Source organism: Sander lucioperca, chromosome 24, assembly GCF_008315115.2.
Source record: "Sander lucioperca isolate FBNREF2018 chromosome 24, SLUC_FBN_1.2, whole genome shotgun sequence".
Taxonomy (NCBI): Eukaryota; Metazoa; Chordata; class Actinopteri; order Perciformes; family Percidae; genus Sander; species Sander lucioperca.
In genome coordinates this window covers 20235475-20243498 of record NC_050196.1, presented here as the reverse complement: position 1 = coordinate 20243498, position 8024 = coordinate 20235475, and positions in this window count along the sequence as shown.

The window sequence follows — 8024 nt, the reverse complement described above, 5'->3', positions numbered from 1 at the left end:
GCGTTTATGTATTTGGTTGTGTTGTGTGTATTTGCAGCGCGTTCGCTGAATGCTGCGCATGTGTTGTCAAATGAATGAAGTTGTTTTTCTTTTTGCATCGCTTCTTTTTTCGGGGTTTGTGTGCTTTTCTTTTTGCATCGTTTTTTATTTGCAGCGCGTTTATGTATTTGGTTGTGTTGTGTGCATTTGTAGAGCGTTTGCTGAGTGCTGCACATGTGTTGTCAAATTAATGAAGATGTTTTCTTAATTTGCTTGTGTTTTGTCTATTTGCATGTGTTTTCTTAAGTTGCAGGGCTTTTGCCCCTGTCGGCCACCGTAGTAAAGGCATCTGAGAAATTCTCCACTATAAAATTTAAATAAAAGTTTGTTTTGGAAGTTTAGTCATTATGTGTTTATAGGACCACTGAACACACAGTTGAGTTGATGCATGTCAATGGATGACTTGCAAACCCTCTTACCATGTTGGCAACAGAGAAAATGCATCACATGACCATTACAAAAGCTTATGCATGATACGATAGTCCTAGATCAGTGTTTCTCAAACTTTTTTCCGACCAAGAACTACTTCAAATAAAAATAAAAACTCACGGGCCACCAAAAACAATAGGCCTCCTACTTCAAACAATATATTACAAATTACAGCAAGATTAAATTACACTTTTTTACAAATAGCTCACTAATAATGTTAATGAGGAAATATGGTGCTGCTTATACAGAGACATTAGGGAAGCAATTTCTGTCTTAAGCCATTAATCCATCTTGTCAGTGGCCAGCAACCTTCCTTCAAATGTGACACTGATCATTTGTGACATAAATTGGAGGCATTGTCACATTGCTGAAGCCCGACAAAACAGAAAAAACAGCCAATTCAAGTAATAATGTTAAAATTCACATATGTACATTTTTACGATAACAACACATATGCTCCTCACTATTAGGCTTTGGAGTTGCAGGCAGACAGTTAGAAACACTGTTTTGAATTTTAAATTAAAAATGTGATATTTTACCAAATCTACTCATGGACCACCAGGGGTCGGTCAGGTCCGCAGACCACTTCACAGAGTTGTGAACTCATAACAGAAGTTGTCTCAAGACACTTTACAGATAGACTACACTATAATTTACAGAGACCCAACAATTCCCCCAAGAGCATGCATGGTGTGACAGCGAGGTTGTCCTAAAGAGGAGTTAACCCTATTGTCCACCGGGAGCGTCTGCGCTGCGGTCAGAGGCGCGACCCCTGCGAGAAATCGCTGTCCACCAGCCGCGCCACGGCACGTCCCAGAAGCGTGCGTGAAGCGGCTCTCCGCTCCGCTAAAGATATGCGCCAGGTCTATTTTCACGTAAGCCATCGGGCAGGAAGTGAAACAGCGAGACTATACAGTAAATTTCCTAAAAGACACCCCCCAATATGGTTTAGGTCTCAACGAGAGCTTCATCTCTGAGTTTGAAAAACATAATAAGACATCAAGGATCTTTTTTATAAAGACAACGCCAGAAAAGAGAAGGCATGGAGTTTAATTGCAGGAGTGCTTGGAGTGGAAGGTAGATACTAGCTTAACAAACACGCGATTGTTCTGTAAAGTACTTGTAGAGACAACTACAAAATTCCGGAAGAAATTTTGACAGTATGCCTACTACTTGGTGCACATCCGAATAACACTAGCTAAGTAGATACATAGGTCACACTGTCACTGAGAGAGAGAATACAATTGTTTAACAATAGCAATAGGGAATGGATGGATGGGCTTACAAGACACCACAAATGCTTAAATTACTGATTATTTACATGGAGTCTAGTGGGTTCAGGATGCTTAAAGCACTGATTATTTGCATGGAGTCTGGTGGGTTTAGAATGCTTAAATTACTGATTATTTACATGGATTCTGGTGGGTTCAGGATGCTTAAAGCACTGATTATTTACATGGAGTCTGGTGGGTTTACGATGCTAAAATGACTGCTTATTTACATGGAGTCTGGTGGGTTTAGCGACGATAGCTTGTTTTAACGGTGAAGTGTTAAGTGTCTTAACCCTTCAGAGATAGACCTTTTTAAAACCTATTTAAGACCTTTCTGTTTACCAGAAACAGCTATGAAGTAGCTAGCGCTTAACCCACCAGACTCCATTTCAAAAACAGTACTTTTAGCGTGTATAGAGCCAACATATTTTCACATGTAAATTGGTAAACTATGTGTTTATTTCAACCAACACTTGAGTTGTGATGGTTGGAAAAGTGTAGAGAAGACCAAAAACGGCTTTTCATTCATTCATTTGGTTTCTGTCGACTTTGAATGAAGTGTGTTTTACAATGCTTAAATAACTGATTATTTACATGGAGTCAGGTGGAAAACAGCTTTTGGTGTTGAGGCCTGAAGTCAGTTAGGAGTCAGTCAGTTGGTCATTTAGCTGACAAATAATGCTTTTCCTTCCTTCCTCTCATCCTCTCTTCTTTTTTCCTCCCCTCACTTCCTTTCTTCCTCTCCTCTTCTCCTCCTCTCTTTTTTCTGTGTGTTTTAGAGGAGGGAGGGGGAGACAGTTTGATTGACAGGTGAAAAATGTCCATTTAATGATGATACCTCTGAAGTTCCTTTCTTAATTCAAAAACTGAGAATTTGTGATAGTCTCTCCCTCTCTCTCCCTCCTTCCATCCCTCCCTCCTTCCTTCCCTCTCTCTCCCTCCCTTCCTCTGCCTCTCTCTTCCTCTCTCTCACTCCTTCCCTCCCTCTCTCTCCCTCTCCCCCTCACTCTCTCCGTCCTTCCCTCCCTCTCTCTCTCTCTCCCTCCCTCCCGCTCTCTCCCTCTCTCTCTCTCTCCCTCCCTCTCTCTCCCTCCCTCCCTCACTCTCTCTCTCCCTCCCTCTCTCTCCCTCCTTCCCTTCCACCCTCCCTCCCATCCTTCTTTCCTTCCTTCCTCCCTCCCTCCCTCTCTCCCTCCTTCCCTTCCTCCCTCCCTCCCTTACTTCTTCCCTCCCTCCCTCCCTCCCTCCCTTCCAGAAGTCTCCATGATAAGAGGTGTGTGTCAGAACTTGTTGCTATGTTGATTTCCACAGTGCAGGAGTAGAGGAGGGAGGGGGAGACAGTATCTCCCCTTCTGGTCTTCAACATTCCAGCCCCATACACACACATTGGAAAATCGGAATGTGTGTGCGTGTGTGTGTGTGCGTGTGTGAGAATGTGTGTGTGTGTGTGTGTGAGTGTGTGTGTGTGTGTGTGTGTGTGTGTGCGTGTGTGAGAATGTGTGTGTGTGTGTGTGTGTGTGTGTGTGAGAGTGTGTGTGTGTGTGTGTGTGTGTGTGTGTGTGTGTGTGTGTGTGTGCGTGTGTGAGAATGTGTGTGTGCGTGTGAGAGAGTGTGTGTGTGTGTGTGTGTGTGTGTGTGTGTGATAATGTGTGTGTGTGTGTGTGTGTGAGAATGTGTGTTTGTGTGAATGTGTGCGTGTGTGTGTGTGCGTGAAAATGTGTGTGTGTTTGTGTGTATGTGTGTGTGTGTGTCTGTGCGTGTCTTTGTGTGTGTCTGTGTGTGTGTGTGTGTGTGTATGTGTTTTAAAGTACTACACTACCCACAATCCTAAGCGTAACAGCAACGTCTCTGATTGGTGGAGATCACGGTTGCCAAGCAAATGTCTAGGAAACCAGCAAAATAATTTATTTTTTCATTGTTTCTATCGGCAGTTGGTATGAACAGAGCCAAAAGTTGACGTCCGATGGATTCCATACTTACATGCCTGCGACTGCCACAAAATTTCCTACATTTTGACCAAAAATGATTCATGAAGAGTGAAAACTGTATGTGAGAGAGCAATTTCTTTGGAAAATAATTCAGAGAATATTACTGCAGATCCATTTTTTTTTCATTGTTTCTATCGGCAGTTGGTTTAAGGAGAGCCAAAAGTTTAGGTCCGGTGGAGTCCATAGTTACATGTCTGCAACCGGCACAAAATTTCCTACATTTTGACCAACAATGATGTATGAAGAGTGAAAACTGTAGGGGAGAGAGCAATTTGTTTGGAGAAAATTCAGAGAATCGTACCACAGCTCCCCACTCTGTCGTCCACTCTAACTATGAAGATTCCGTCCCCATACACACACATTGGAAAATCTGAAACGGTCTGAAAAGAGGACGATACGTAAACTGTGATTTCGTAGAAACCGTGCTTGATATCAGAATGCCCATTCAGCCCAATAAACGCCAAAGTCTTGTCTTCGGTTTAAACTTTTAATTATGTCTCTACGTAAAAGTATGGCGATACAGCAAGGCCCCAAAGAGGGGTTGTTTTCAGCGATTTTAAGCGATTTGCCGAAGATTTCCCATTGAAGTCTATGGGACAATTTTGCGCCATTTTTTGCCGATTTCGTGAAAACCGTGCGGCAAATCTCTTAGAAAACACATAGCACACCATTCCCGAGCGTTACACACGTGATGATATCATTTGTGTGCGCGTGTTGGCAACGCTTCGTGAGCCTTAGCGGGACAAAAAAACGGACGGAATAATAATAATAATACTAGAAAATGCATTTCCTGCAGAAAATGAGTGGGAATGCTGAATAGCTGAATTGCTAAAGCTAAACTGGTTGAATAGCTTAAATCAGTAAGAAGAAGGTGAAGTAGTGACAATAGTTGAAAAAGTGGAAATCGGTAGAATGAGTATGAATTTCATTAAAAAGTTGAATAACACCACTAATGTATAAAGTAATTTATATGTTATATAATATTTTATCTGAAATTATGAATCAGTATGGAAAACTTACAAATGCTGTGAGAAACATTGATGAAAATGCAGAAATATGGAACAAATTGTTTGTTCTAAACTGCTGAAAAACTTGTAAGTTGGAAGTTGAACTGCACATAAGTTAAGAGCTAAAATACATTTTAGAAAAGCTGGAAGCTAAGTATACTGTCAAAAGTGGACGTTTCAATGAATTGACTAAGAAGACTTATTATCAGCCATATCCATTGCATAGCAGAAAGAGAGAGAGAGAGGAAAAAGAGAGGAAAGATAAAAGGAGAGGAAAAAAGAGAAAAGGAATCAACATATATGTCAGTGGTAACACACCTTTGGAGCAAGTATGGGTTAAGTGTTTACTTCAGGGACACATTGATTGATGTACCTCAGTGTGTGTATATATGTGTGTGTTGGTGTGTGTCTGTGTGTGTGTCTGTGTGTGTGTGCGTATGTGTCTGTGTGTGTGTATATGTGTGTGTGTGCATGTGTGTATGTGTTTGTGTGTGTGTGTGTGTATGTGTGTGTGTGTGTGTGTCTGCATATGTGTGTGTGCGTGTGTGTGTGTTTGTGTGTGTATGTGTTTCTGTGTCTGCATGTGTGTGTGCATGTGTGTGTGTGTGTATGTGTGTTTGCGTGTGTGTTTCTGCATATGTGTGTTGGTGTGTGTCTGTGTGTGTGTATGTGTGTGTGTGTGTGCGTGTCTGCATATATGTGTGTGTGCGTGTGTTCATGCATGTGTGTTTTGGTGTGTGTGTGTATGTGTGTGTGTGTGTTTGCGTGTATGTGTGTGTGTGTGCCTCTGTGTGTGAGAAAAGACAGACAAAATATAATGTTTTTTATGTCTGGTGAAAAGTGCTGTGTCATGCTATAAAGATTATCACAACATTACGTTACATCTCATTTAGCTCACACTTTTATCCAAAGCAACTTCCAATTGCTATATATGTCAGATGTAACACGGCTCAAAGTGGGCTTCGAACCTGGGTCTCCCAATCCAAGGGCATGTGTCATAAAAAAAAAAAGAAAAGGAAAAAAAACAGGAAAGAAAACAAATTGCTATAGGGATTGAGTGTTCTGCTTAAGGACACATCAGTTAATGTAGCAGAATAAGATTTGAACCCAGGTCTTCCATGTCAAAGGTATGTGTCATAACCACTACACTATGATTGAAAAGTGTTAGAGTTGGAAGCTAAACTGCATTATCTACGTGACGAGCTAAAATACATTGTTAGAAAAGCTGGAAGATGAACTGTAATACTGTCAAAGATGAAAGTTGAAATGAATTACCTGAAAATGTCTTAATATTTAAAAAAGTATAAATAGTAGAAAAAAGTTGAAGAAGTACCATCATTAGCTGAAAGAGCTGAACATTTTAAAAGTTGAATGGTTTTAATAGCTGAAAGTATGCAGAGGTTACGGAGAGCCAAAAAACGTACGGAATAATAAGCAGAAGAATAACTAGAAAATGCGTTTCCTGCGGAAAATGCGTGGGAATGCCGAATAGCTGAATTGCTAAAGCGAAACTGGTTGAATAGCTTAAATCAGTGAGAAGAAGTTGAAGTAGTGAGAATAGTTGAAAAAGTGGAAATCGTTTTAATACGTATGAATTTCATTAAAAAGTTAAAAGCTTATGCTAAACTGAACTGTTGGCTTCAAAAGTTGAATAATGACAAAAGATGTATAACATTGTGAGGTCTGAGTATATTTTCTAACTGATAATCACTCACCAATGCAGAAATATGAAACAAATAGTACGAAAAATCTTAAAGCTCAAATGCACTACACTGCTAAAAAAATCAGGAAAATTGTTAGAGTTGGAAGCTAATTTGCATTACCCAAGTGAAGAGCTAAAATACATTGTTAGAAAAGCTGGAAGCTGAACTGTAATACTTTCAAAGATGAAAGTTGAAATGAATTACCTAAAACGGCTGAAAGAAGAAATACTTTGTATTATTATCAGACACTGCATAGAACGAAAAAGCATCAATCTAGCTGATATGAGATGTGAAATACATTAGGTAAAAAGAATGGGGCTGAACAACAGAAAAGAGAGGACAGAGAGAAGGAGAGAAGAGAGGAGAGAAAGAGAGGAGAGCCAAAATAAAACATATATAGCTGAATTGTTAAAGCTAAACTGGTTGAATAGCTTAAATCCATAAGAATAAGTTGAAGTAGTGAGAATAGTTGAAAAAGTGAAAAGACAACTTGATCAGGGACACAATGACTGATGTAACCCAGTGGGATTTGAACCAGGATCTCCCACACCAAAGTCATGTGTCCTATCCACTACACTATCATCTGTATAGATCACATATTTTCCTTTAGCACTTATAAAGCCTCTCTTTGATCATTAATCACCACACCTGCTAATGAGTGAGAGACAGTGTGAGAGAACAGTAGGTTCTTTATTTAGAACTGTAGGTGAAAGTATGGAGGGGCTGAAAATGTTGGGAGCGGAAGAAAATTTGAAGGATTTGAAGCATGATCTCACTGACTTCAATGTTAAAAAAAGTGTTAAAAAGCTTAATATTTTAAAAAGTATAAATAGTAGAAAAAAAGTTGAAGAAGTTCCGTCATTAGCTGAAAGAGCTGAACATTTTAAAAGTTGAATGGTTTTAATAGCTCAACTTAAGCAGAAGTTACGGAGAGCCAAAAAACGTACGGAAGAGGGAATAAAAACAAGAAACAGAAACAGACAAACAGACAGAGACAGACAGACCGAGACAGAGAGAAACAAACAGAGACATGGACAGACAGAGAGAGACAGAGACAGGGAGAAACAGAAACAGACAGACAGACAGACAGACAGACATACAGAGAGAAACAAACAGAGAGACAGACAGAGAGAGACAGAGACAGGGAGAAACAGACAGACAGATACAGACAGACAGAGAGACATAGACATACAGAGAGAGACAGAGACAGACAGACAGACAGACAGAGAGAAACAAACAGACAGACAGAGAGACAGAGAGAGACAGGGAGAAACAGAAACAGACAGACAGAGACAGGGAGAAACAGAAACAGACAGAGACAGGGAGAAACAGAGACAGAGAGACAGAGAAAGACAGAGAGAGACAGAGACAGACAGAGAGATACAGAGACAGAGAGACATAGAAAGACAGAGAGAGACAGAGACAGACAGAGAGAGACAGACAGGGAGACAGAGACAGAGAGACAGAGACAAACAGAGAGAGAGAGACAGACCGAGACAGAGAGAAACAAACAGAGAGACATGGACAGACAGAGAGAGACAGAGACAGGGAGAAACAGAAACAGACAGAGACAGACAGACAGACAGA